Source organism: Hylobates moloch, unplaced genomic scaffold (assembly GCF_009828535.3).
Source record: "Hylobates moloch isolate HMO894 unplaced genomic scaffold, HMol_V3 SCAFFOLD_75, whole genome shotgun sequence".
NCBI classification, from domain to species: Eukaryota; Metazoa; Chordata; class Mammalia; order Primates; family Hylobatidae; genus Hylobates; species Hylobates moloch.
The window spans coordinates 164,194-176,962 of NW_026652350.1; positions in this window are offsets into that span (position 1 = coordinate 164,194).

Below are 12,769 nucleotides of genomic sequence, written 5' to 3' on the forward strand. Positions count from 1 at the left end.
AAAAAAAAAAAAAAGACACCTTATTTGGTTGGGCGTGGTGGCTCACACCTGTAATCCCAGCACTCTGGGAGGCCAAGGGTGGATCACCCGAGGTCAGGAGTTCGAGACCAGCCTGGTCAACAGGGTGAAACCCCGTCTTTACTAAAATACAAAAAAATAGCCAGGCATGGTGGTGCCTGCCTGTAATCCTAGCTACTGGGGAGGCTGAGGCAGGAGAATCACTTGAATCCCGTGAGGCAGAGGTTGCGGTGAACTGAGATTACACCATTGCACTCCAGCCTGGGCAACAAAGTGGGACTCTGTCCCAAAAAAAATAAAATAAAATAAGAGACACCTTCCTTAACATGTATTGTTGGTGCATTCAAACCGAGCTCACAGCCACCATCACTGTCACTCATATCTGAAAGAAGCTTCTCCAACACACGTATTTTCCCCATAAGGCACTTCACAGCCATCTTGCACTTAGCAGTGCAGGGAAGGAAAGAAACCGTTGTCTTCTACACTATTAAGTTCTGTGCACGGGGCCTGCGAATTAAACTGACAAAAGTCAGATTCACAGAAGAAAAGCACACCAATTTGATTTCAATTTTTTTTATTTATTTATTTTTTTGAGACGGAGTCTTGCTCTGTCGCCCAGGCCGGAGTGCAGTGGCGAGATCTCGGCTCACTGTAAGCTCTGCCTTCCAGGTTCAAGTGATTCTCCTGCCTCAGCCTCCCGAGTAGCTGGGACCACAGGCGCCCGCCACTGTGCACAGCTTATTTTTTGTATTTTTGGTAGAGACGGGGTTTCACCGTGGTCTCGAGCTCCTGACCTCGTGATCCTCCAGCCTCGGCCTCTCAAAGTGCTGGGATTACAGGTGTGAGCCGCCGCGGCCGGCTCAATTTTTAATTTGTACATGCATGGGGTGTTAATATAAAAGAAAAAGCACTCCTGGAGAAGCAATTAGGTTCAGGTCTTATATATCATTTTAACAAACAGCAATACATTGTGGAGGTAACCAGGCAAAGAATAGCAGGTTTGAGCTTCTGTGGGAAATAAATTGTGGAAAGGTGAGTATATGGGGAAAATTAATGGAAGATAAGGGCTATTTAAATAACGTTTGTTTGTGCAGATATTTTTTTTTTTTTTTTTTTTTTTGGAGACGGAGTTTTGCTCTTGTTGCCCAGGCTGGAGTGCAATGGTGCAATCTTGGCTCACTGCAACCTCCACCTCCTGGGTTCAAGCGATCCTCCTGCCTCAGCCTCCCAAGTAGCTGGGATGACAGGTGCACGCCACTGCGCCCGGCTAATTTTGTATTTTTAGTAGAGACGGGGTTTCACCATGTTTCCAGGCTGGTCTTGAACTCCTGACCTCAGGTGATCCACTAGCCTCGGCCTCCCAAAGTGCTGGGATGACAGGCGTGAGCCACTGCAGCCGGCTAATATGTCTTCCTCATGGTCATAAAACTTCCCCAGAGAGAGAATTTACAACACTCATCATTTCTCAGAGGTTTCTGCTTTTAGTCAGAAAAGGGAAGCTCCAAGAAGGTTCTTTCTAGATCTGTTGATTCGCAAATGCCTCAGTTCAGAATAATTTGTATGCCAATGTGGCTATTTTTTTTTTTTTTTCTGAGACGGAGTGTCACGCTGTCACCCAGGCCGGAGTGCAGTGGCGTGGTCTTGGCTCACAGTAACCTCTGCCTCCTGGGTTTCAGCGATTCCCCTGCCTCAGCCTCCTGAGTAGTTGGGACTACAGGCACCCACCATCATGCCCAGCTAATATTTTTTTCTTTTTTTTTTTTTTTTTGGATTTTAGTAGAGACGGGGTTTCGCCATGTTGGCCAGGATGGTCTCGAACTCCTGACCCTGTGATCCACCTACCTCGGCCTCCCAAAGTGCTGGGATTACAGGCATGAGCCACTGCACCCAGCCTGTTTTGTCAACCTTATGATCTCTGTTTTTCTGTTGGTTTGTTTTGAGACAGAGTCTCACTCTGTTACCCAAGTTCGAGTACAGTGACGCGATCTCAGCTCACTGCAACCTCCACTTCCCAGGTTCAAGCGACTCCCCTGCCTCTGCCTCCCAAGTAGCTGGGATTACAGGCAGACGCCACCACGTCCAGCTAATTTTTGTAATTTTTCTGAGCAGACATGGGGTTTCACCATGTTGGCCAGGCTGGTCTTGAACCCCTGACCTCAGGTGACCCGCCCTCCTCGGCCTCCCAAAGTGCTGGGATTATAGGCTAAGCCATCGTGCTCAGCCCCAATTTGGCATATTTTGGATTGACCCATTCTGGTCCCTTTCAAGACCTGCAGACAGCGGCCGGGTGCGGTGGCTCACGCCTATAATCCCAGCACTTTGGGGGGCCAAGGCGGGCAGATCACGAGGTCAGGAGATCAAGACCATCCTGGTCAACATGGTGAAACCCCGTCTCTACTAAAAACACAAAAAATTAGCCGGGCATGGTGGCGGGTGCCTGTAGTCCCAGCTACTCAGGAGGCTGAGGCAGGAGAATGGCATGAACCCGGGAGGCAGAGCTTGCAGTGAGCCGAGATCGCACCACTGCACTCCAGCCTGGGTGACAGGGCGAGACTCCGTCTCAAAAAATAAAAAAAATAAAAAATAAACCTCACACAGGTGGTCTCATAGGTGACCTCACACAGGTGACCCACCACACAGGTGACCCATATAGATGACTTCAGACAGATGTTTTAAACAGGTGACCTCACACAGGTGACCCACCACACAGGTGACCCATATAGATGACTTCAGACAGATGTTTTAAACAGGTGACCTCACACAGGTAACCTCATAGGTGACCTCACACGGGTGACCACACAGATGATCTCACACAACTGACCAATATAGGTCATCTAACACAGGTGGCCAACAGGTGACCTCATAGAGATGACCTCAGACAGATCTATTATAGAGGTGACCTCACACAGGTGACTCACAAAGGTGAGCTCACACAGGGGACCTCATATAGATGGCTTCAGACAGACCTTTCCCACGGGTATCCCACCCAGTCATAGGTGACCTCACACAGGTGACCCACACAGGGGACCTCATATAGATGACCTCAGGCCGATCCTTTGCACAGGTGACCCACACAAGTGACCACACAGATAATCTCACACAGGTTACCTAACCCAGGTGAAAATACAGGTGACCTCAAATAGACCTCAGAAAGTTTTTTTACAAAGGTGACCTACACAGGTGACCCCACACACAATGACCACACAGATAAACTCACACAGGAGACCCATACAGGTGCCTAACCCGGGTGAAAACACAGGTGACTTCCAATCGTTGACCTTAGACAGACTTTTTTTTTTGAGACGGAGTCTCGCTCTGTTGCCCAGGCTGGAATGCAGTGGCGCAGTCTCGGCTCACTGAAAGTTCCACCTCCCGGGTTCACACCATTCTCCTGCCTCAGCCTCCCGAGTAGCTGAGACTACAGGTGCCCGCCACCATGCCCGGCTAATTTCGTTTTTGTATTTTTAGTAGAGACAGAGTTTCACCACGTTAGCCAGGATGGTCTCGATCTCCTGACTTTGCGATCCACCCGCCTCGGCCTCCCAAAGTGCTGGGATTACAGGCGTGAGTCACCACGCCCGGCCTCAGACAGACTTTTTACACAGGTGACCCACACAGGTGATCTCACAGGTAACACACACAGGTGACCCTGCAGGTAAATCGGAGGAATGAGGCCAGGCGGCTGAATGCTTCTAAATGATGAGCTCATTGCTAGGGTGGGGTGTCCTCAACACGCACGTGTGGAAGGTCCATTATGAGTTCTGGGTCCCACGACGCCGGCGTCTCCCTCTCCTGATTCCCGGGGTAGAATGGTTCCCGCCAAGGTGGCAGAGATGCCCCACCCAAATCCAGCCACGCATGTCAGTTCCCACAGGGTGTGGGACAGACGTGGCTCCGTGGAGACGCCCACAGTGAATCCTGGTCCTAGAGGGGGACTCTGGTTTGATTTCGTGCTGTGGACTCTGCCACCATCCTGTCTTGGTCCAGCGTCCCTCCCTCCCACCTGTATCCCATTCAGCCCGTATTAGTCTCCTGGGGCTTCTGGAAGAACAGATCACAAACTGGGGGGCTTAAATCTGTACAAATGTATCCTCTCATCACGAGGTCAGGAGTTCAAGACCAGCCTGGCCAAGACGGTGAAACCCCGTCTCTACTAAAAAAATACAAAACTGGGGGACTTAAATCTGTACAAATGTATCCTCTCATCACGAGGTCAGGAGTTCAAGACCAGCCTGGCCAAGATGGTGAAACCCTGTCTCTACTAAAAATACAACAAAATTAGCCAGGCGTGGTGGTGTGGCACCTGTAATCCCAGCTACTCGGGAGGCTGAGGGAGGGGAATCACTTGAACCCGGGAGGCGGAGGTTGCAGTGAGCCGAGATCGCGCCACTACACTCCAGCCTGGGCAACAAGAGCAAAACTTCATCTCAAAAAAATACATAAAAATAAATAAAATAATAAAAATAAAAATATCAGGCAAGGCACGGTGGCTCACGCCTGTAATCCCAGCATTTTGTGAGGCCGAGGCAGGCGGATCCCCTGAGATCAGGAGTTCGAGACCAGCCTGGCCAACAGGGTGAAACCCCACGTTTACTAGAAATACAACAATTAGCCGGGCGTGGTGGCAGGTGCCTGTCATCCCAGCTACTCAGGGAGGCTGAGGCAGGAGAATCGCTTGAACCCGGGAGGTGGAGCTTGCAGTGAGCCGAGATCACGCCACTGCCCTCCAGCCTGGGCGACAAGAGCAAAACTCCACCTCGAAATAAATAAATAAATACATAAATAATACATAAATACACACATACATACATAAAATTTCAAAATAAATAATAATAAAACTACCAAAGCCTGGGAAGTCAGTCTGAGACCGTTTCTGTGGCCGGCGGGTTCTGAGAAGGCAGAGATCACAGCGTGTGCAGGAGGAGGTTGGGAATGCCTCGAAGTGGCTGTAATGAAAGATGACAAGGTAGAGAATGGCAACCACAGAGATTCATCCTTCTGCCATCCTGGAGACCAGGAGTGTGAGGTCAAGGTGTCTCACGGTGGTGCTTCCTCCAGAGGCCCTAGGGGAGGGTCCTTCCCGCCTCTCCCAGCTCCTGGGGGCTCCAGGCATCCCTGGGCTTGTGGCCCCATCAGTCCAGTCTCTGCCTCCGTCTCCATGTGGACTCCTGCTCTGTGTCTGTGTCTCCTCTTTTGTCTCTTAGAAAGAAGGACACCTGTCATTGCATTAAGGACCCACCCTAATCCAGGATGATCTCATCTCCAGATCCTTCACTTAATGACATCTTCAAAGACCTTTATTTCCAAATAAGGTCCCATCCACAGGTTCTGGGGGGTAAGGGATACAGATGGAGCTTTTGAGCAGGCTATAGTTCAACCCACTACAATTATATACAGTTCCTTCTGGAGGCCCTAGAGGAGGATCCTTCCTGCCTCTCCCAGCTCCTGGGGGCTCCAGGCGTCCCTGGGCTTGTGGCTGCATCACTCCAGTCTCTGCCTCCGTCTCCACATGGCCTTCTCCTCTGTGTCTGTGTCTCCTCTTCTGTCTCTTAGAAGGACACCTGTCATTGCATTAAGGACCCACCCTAATCCAGCATGATCTCATCTTCAGATCCCTTAATGACATCTGCAAAGACCCTATTTCCAATTAAGATCCTATTTCCAATTAAGATCCTATTCACAGGTGGATGTGAATTTTGTGGGGGGCGGACACCATTCAACCCAGTACAGTTACCAAAAAGCTGTATTTTGCCGGGCGCGGTGGCTCACGTTTGTAATCCCAGCACTTTGGGAGGCCGAGGCGGGCAGATCACGAGGTCAGGAGATCGAGACTACGGTGAAACCCCATCTCTACTAAAAATACAAAAAATTAGCCGGGCGTGGTGGTGGGCGCCTGTAGTCCCAGCTACTCGGAGAGGCTGAGGTAGGAGAATGGCGTGAACCTGGGAGGCAGAGCTTGCAGTGAGCCGAGATCACGCCACTGCACTCCAGCCTGGGTGACAGAGCGAGACTCTGTCTCAAAAAAAAAAAAAAGCTGTATTTTACTCCAGGAAGAGAAAATTGCAGGAAAGATCGACAAGTTTCCCAAACAGCCTGTGGGCAGATCACGACGTCAGGAGTTCGAGACCAGCCTGACCAACATGGTGAAACCCCGTCTCTACTAAAAATACAACAATTAGCCAGGCGTGGTGGCGGGCGCCTGTAGTCCCAGCTACTCGGGAGGCTGAGGCAGGAGAATCGCTTGAACCGGGAAGGCGGAGGTTGAGGTGAGCCTACATAGAGCCGCTGCACTCCAGCCTGGGCAACGAAAGCAAAACTACATCTCAAAAAAAATAAATAAAAATAAAATAATAAAAAATAAAAATATCAGGTGAGGCACAGTGGCTCAAGAGGCCGAGGCAGGCGGATCCCCTGAGATCAGGAGTTTGAGACCAGCCTGACCAACACGGTGAAACCCCGTCTCTACTAAAAATACAACAATTAGCCGGGCGTGGTGGCGGGTGCTTGTGATCCCAGCTACTCAGGAGGCTGAGGCAGGAGAATCGCTTGAACCCGGGAGGCAGAGCTTGCAGTGAGCCGAGATCACACCACTGCCCTCCAGCCTGGCGACAGAGTGAGGCTCCATCTCAAAAAGTATATAAATAAATAAAACTGAGCATAGTTGGAGCCCCTCATCCCCACGACCCCTTTGAACAGTACCCCAGGGGATGGTATGTCAAGTTCAGGCAGAAGTGGGTCGGTTTTGCAGCTGCCAGCAACCGTGGCCCCTGCCCTGGGGGGCTCTGAGCAGTGGCAGAACCAGCCACATTGCAGGACCCGGGAACCAGGAGTCAGCCTCACAGTGGGGGGAGGGTGGGGGGCTGGAGGGTGCCTCATTTCCCCGGGACAGACCTGCACGTCCACCCTCTTAGAAGCCAGGGTAAGAGCAAAGAGTCAGCACGCAGTCTGAGAGACCCACTGGCCATGGAAGGTCTCAGCGACGCCATCCCTAGGAGGGTGTTGCAGGGGCCTGTGGGGCTAGTTCCTGCCTCCGGGCAGCCTTTACTGTCCAACCCAGGCAGGCCTGGTTTCCGTGACCCCAGTATTGCCCGTGGAATTCCCCTGAGATGAGGGGCTTTCCTGGCGAACTTTCCCAGCGAAAACGCATCTGGTCGCAGGGTCTGCAGCCCCCTCACTCCTGGGATCCCTGGGGAAGTGGGGCTGACTCTTTGAGATTTCTTTTTTTTGTTTTTTTTTTTGAGATGGAGTCTCACTCTGTCACCCAGAGTGGGGCTGAGTCTCTGAGATTTCTTTTTTTTTTTTTTTGAGATGGAGTCTCGCTCTGTCACCCAGAGTGGGGCTGAGTCTCTGAGATTTCTTTTTTTGTTGTTGCTTTTTGAGATGGAGTCTCACTGTCACCCAGGCTGGAGTGCAGTGGTGTGATTTGGGCTCACTGCAACCTCCACCTCCCGAGTTCAAGCGATTCTCCTGTCTCAGCCTCCTGAGTAGCTGGGATCACAGGCACTCACCACCATGCCCGGCTCATTTTTCGTATTTTTGTAGAGACGGGGTTTCACCGTGTTGCCCAGGCTGGTCTCGAACTCCTGAGCTCAGGCAATCCACCCGCCTCAGCCTCCCAAAGTGCTGGGATTACAGGCCTGAGCCTCGGTGCCCTGCTGACTACTACCAGTTTAATTCACCCCAGGCAAATGCAGGCTGGATGGGCTGGGACATCACGGTCTATAGCGGGTGGGGTGGGAGGGAGAGGGGCCAGGGAGAGTGATTGGCTCACTAATGCCTCCCCGAAGGATGTTCACATCCCAATCCTTGGAACCTCTGAAAATGCCTCTTTCACGGCAAAGGGGTCTTTGTAGATGTCATTAAATAAAGGATCTGGAGATGAGATCGTTCTGGAGGGGGGTGGACCGTAAAGGCAACGACAGGTGTCCTTCTAAGACACAGAAGAGGAGACACAGACGCAGAGGAGAAGGCCACGTGGAGATGGAGGCAGAGACTGCAGTGATGTGGCCACAAGCCCAGGGACGCCTGGAGCCCCCAGGAGCTGGGAGAGGCAGGAAGGACCCTCCCCTAGAACCTCCAGAGGGAGCTCAACCCTGAGACACCTTTTTTTTTGTTTGTTTTCTTTTTTTTTTTTTTTTTTTGAGAAGGAGTCTTGCTGTGTCACCCAGGCTGGAGTGCAGTGGCACGATCTCAGCTCACTGCAACCTCTGCCTCCTGGGTTCAAGCCATTCTCCTGCCTCAGCCTCCCCAGTAGCTGGGATTACAGGCACCTGCCATCATGTCCAGCTCATGTTTTTCTTTTTCTTTTTGAGACGGAGTCTTGCTGTGTCGCCCAGGCTGGAGTGCAGTGGCATGATCTCAGCTCACTGCTACCTCCGCCTCCCGGGGTTCAAGTGATTCTCCTGCCTCAGCCTCCCCAGTAGCTGGGAGGCGGAGGTAGCAGTGAGCCGAGATCTCGACACTGCACTCCAGCCTGGGTGACAGAGCAAGACTCCATCTCCACAAAAAAAAAAAAAAAAAAAAAATAGCTGGATATAATGGCAGGTGCCTGTCATCCCAGCTACTCGGGAAGCTGAGGCAGGAGAATGGCGTGAACCCAGGAGGCAGAGCTTGCAGTGAGCCGAGATCGCACTACCACCCTCCAGCCTGGGCAACAGAGCAAGACTCCATCTCAAAAAAAAAAAAAAAGCTGAACATGATGGCAGGTGCCTGTCATCCCAGCTACTGGGGAGGCTGAGACGGGAGAATTGCTTGAACCCAGGAGGCGGAGCTTGCAGCGAGCCGAGATTATGCCACTGCACTCCAGCCTGGACGATAGAGCGAGACTCCGTCTCAAAGAAGAAACAAAAAGTCGGCTGTGCTCCTGGCCTGTGCGGCACACACACGAGGGTCTGCACACACAGGTGCACGCCTTGCTGCGTTAAGGAGGTTCTGTTTCGGGTGTCTCCCATCTGTGCTATCTCCCAGACTCACCCACCACCCCTTCTCATATCCTTGTTTCTGTTCCTCTCGCCGTGTGCAGGCCTGAGTCCTGCCAACGCCGCCACCCCCGCCGCAAATTTCTGAAGCTATTCCCAATTGCCTCCCTCCTCTGCCACCAGCCCAAGGAGTTTTTCAGAATGACCCCTGTCGGGTGCATGACTCACACCTGTAGTCCCAGCCCTTTGGGAGGCAGAGGCAGGTGGATCACCTCAGGTCAGGAGTTCAAGACCAGCCTGACCAATATGGTGAAACCCTGTCTCTACTAAAAATACAAAAATTAGCCAGACATGGTGGCAGGCACCTGTAGTCCCAGCTACTCGGGAGGATGAGGCAGGAGAATGGCGTGAACCCGGGAGGCAGAGGTTGCAGTGAGCCGAGATCGCGCCACTGCACTCCAGCCTGGGCGACAGAGCAAGACTGTCTCAAAAATAAATAAATAAATAAATACATACATACACACATATATAAATAAAATGGCCCCCACCAGGCATGGTGGCTCACACCTGTAATCTCAGCACTTTGGGAGGCTGGCAGATTGCCTGAGGTCAGGAGTTCAAGACCAGCCTGACCAAGAAGCTGAAACCCCGTCTCTACTAAAAACACAAAAATTAGCCGGACATGATGGCAGGTGCCTGTAATCCCAGCTACTCAGGAGGCTGAGCCAGGAGAATGGTTTGAACCCGGGAGGCGGAGGTTGCAGTGAGCCGAGATCGCGCCACTGCACTCCAGCCTGGTGACAGAAAGAGACTCCATCTCCAAAAAAAAGAAGATGTGAATTCTGAGCCTGGAGGAGGAAGTAGGAGAGGAGAGCTGTGGAGACCAGAAGTCTGAGATTCAAGTTCTTCAGGGCCACTCTCCCTCCGGAGGCTCTAAGGGAGGGTCCTTCCTGCCTCTCCCAGCTCCTGGGGGCTCCAGGTGTCCCTGGGCTTGTGGCGGCATCACTCCAGTCTCTGCCTCCGTCTCCACGTGGCCTCCTCCTCTGCATCTGTCTCTCCTTTTCTGTCTCTTAGAAGGACACCTGTCATTGCAATTAAGACCCACTCTAATCCAGGATGATCTCAACTCACGCTCCTTCGCTTAATCGCATCCGCAAAGACCCTATTGCTGAATAAGGCCTTATTCCAGGTCTGGGCATTAAGACATGGACAGATCTTTCTGGGGCCACAGTTTAATCCACTACAGTTATATCCAGTTCCCTCTGGAGGTTCTAGGGGAGGGTCCTTCCCACCTCTCCCAGCTCCTGGGGGCTCCAGGCGTCCCTGGGCTTGTGGCTGTATCACTCCAGTCTCTGCCTCCGTCTCCACGTGGCCTCCTTCTCTGTGTCTGTGTCTCCTCTCCTGTCTCTTAGAAAGACACCTGTCATTGGCTTTAGGGTCCATCCTGCTCCCAGAAAATCTCATTTGAGTTAATTATATCAGCAAGAACCCTCTTCTCAAATAAGGTCATGTTCTGAGACTCCAGGTGGACATAAATTTGGGGGGCGGTGGGGAGAGAGACAGCTCACCCTGGAATAGCAGGAGAGACAAAAGGAGCCGGGGCAGGGCCGGGCGCTGTGGCTCATGCCTGTCATCCCAGCAGTTTGGGAGGTCGAAGTGGGCGGATCACTTGAGGTCAGGAGCTCGAGACCAGCCTGGCCAACATGGTGAAACCCTGTGTCTACTAAAAATAGAAAAACTTAGCCGCGCGTGGTGGCGGGCACCTGTAGTCCCAGCTACTCAGGAGCCTGAGGCAGGAGAATCGCTTGAACCTGGGGCAGAGGTTGCAGGGAGCCAAGATCGCACCACTGCACTCCAGCCTGGGCGACAGAGCAAGACTCCGTCTCAAAAAAAAAACAAAAACATATCTTAGTGGTCAGGTGTGGTGGCTCACGCTTGTCATCCCAGCAGTTTGGGAAGCCGACAAGGACAGATCACCTGAGGTCAGGAGTTCAAGACCATCTGGCCAACGTGGTGAAACCCCGTCTCTAGTAAAAATTTAAAAATTAGCCAGGTGTGGTGGCAGGTGCCTGTAATCCCAGCTACTTGGGAGGCTGAGGCAGGAGAATCACCTGAACCTGGGGCAGAGGTTGCAGGGAGCCGAGATCACACCACTGCACTCCAGCCTGGGCGACAGAGCAAGCAAAGTGACACTCCGTCTCAAAAAAAAAAAAAAAAAACAGGAGCCGGGCTGCAAGGTGGAGGCTCCAGAGAAGGGCTGAGGTTGGGCTGGAATTCGGGAAGGGTGCCAAGAACGAGAGAAGAGTTGATACATTCAGAGGGAGGGGAAGGGCTGTCTGGGAGTGCCTGTGCTGAGTAAACAAATAACAGATTTCAGCATTGGAAAGGGAAACCGGGGACAGGTTGGTGGGTGCCCCATTCAGGGCTGGACTTTACTAAGGGTTTTTGTTGGTTTGTTTTTTTCTTGTGACAGAGCTTGCTATTGTCACCAGGCTGGAGTGTAGTGGCGCCATCCTGGCTCACTGTAACCTCTCTCCCAGGTTCAAACTATTCTCCTGCCTCAGCCTTGGGAGAAGCTGGGATTACAGGCACCTGCCACTATGCCTGGCTAATTTTTAAATTTTTACTAGAGACGGGGTTTCACCATGTTGGCCAGGCTGGTCTCGAACTCCTGACCTCAGGTGATCTGCCCTCATCGGCCTCCTAAAGTGGTGGGATTATAGGCGTGAGCCACCACCCCTGACCACTAAGATATCTTTGTTTTTTGTTTTTTTTTTTTGAGATGGAGTCTTGCTCTGTCGCCCAGGCTGGAGTGCAGTGGCGCAATCTCTGCTCACTGCAACCTCCGCCTCCCGGGTTCAAGCAACTCTCCTGCCTCAGCCTCCCGAGTAGCTGGGATTACAGGCGCCCGCCACCATGCTGGGATAATTTTTGTATTTTTAATAGAGACGGGGTTTCACCATGTTGGGCAGGCTGGTCTCAATCTCTTGACCTTAAGTGATCTGCCCGCCTCAGCCTCCCAAAGTGCTGAGATGACAGGCGTGAGCCACCGCACCCGGCCACTAACATATCTTTAATAAGATCTGTCATCTAAGACCGGGGGCCACCTGCCTGTCTGGGCGCCCTTCCCCATGGGACAGGGAGGAAACACAGGTAGGAACCCCTGGACACCGGCATTGACGCCTCCAGGGCTGAATTTACTATGTCAGGAAGTTGCCCAACCCTGCCTGAATAGCTAGCACGAATTCTAATTATAGCAAACAGAAACACTTGCAGGAAAAAAAAAAAAAAAATGAGAACGGGAACATGACAATTTTCAAAGAAAGAGTCTTTCTTTCAAGGAAAGTCAGGTTCATGGTTACGAAGCTGCTGACCCCAGGACCCCAGCCTGTGGGAGACAAGGGGGTCTCTGACAGCCCCCACCCCTCCCCACTGCCATATCCTTATTGGGTCTGAGTTTCAGGGGTGGGGCCCTGGCTGGAGGTTATAACACAGCTCAATCCGGGAGTACAGCCTTCAGTTTCTCTTTGGGGAAAGCTGCTTTCAGCACACACGGGAAGATATCGGAAGCATCCTAGGATCAGGACACCCCAGATCTTCTCAACTGGAGCCATGAGGGCTGTTTCTTCCACACAGCACTTTGATCTGCATTTAAGGTAAGGTCCCCTCTCCAGGGTGGGATGAGGGAAAAAGAGGGCAGGCAGGGGAGGCGGTGGACTGTGGGTTCCTAAATCCATGCAGGCAGACACGGGGCATTGGCACGTAACAGGTTTCTGCTGAGACCTGCTGTCCGTGGGCACCACACTGCACATTGAACGACCTGGTAACAAGGA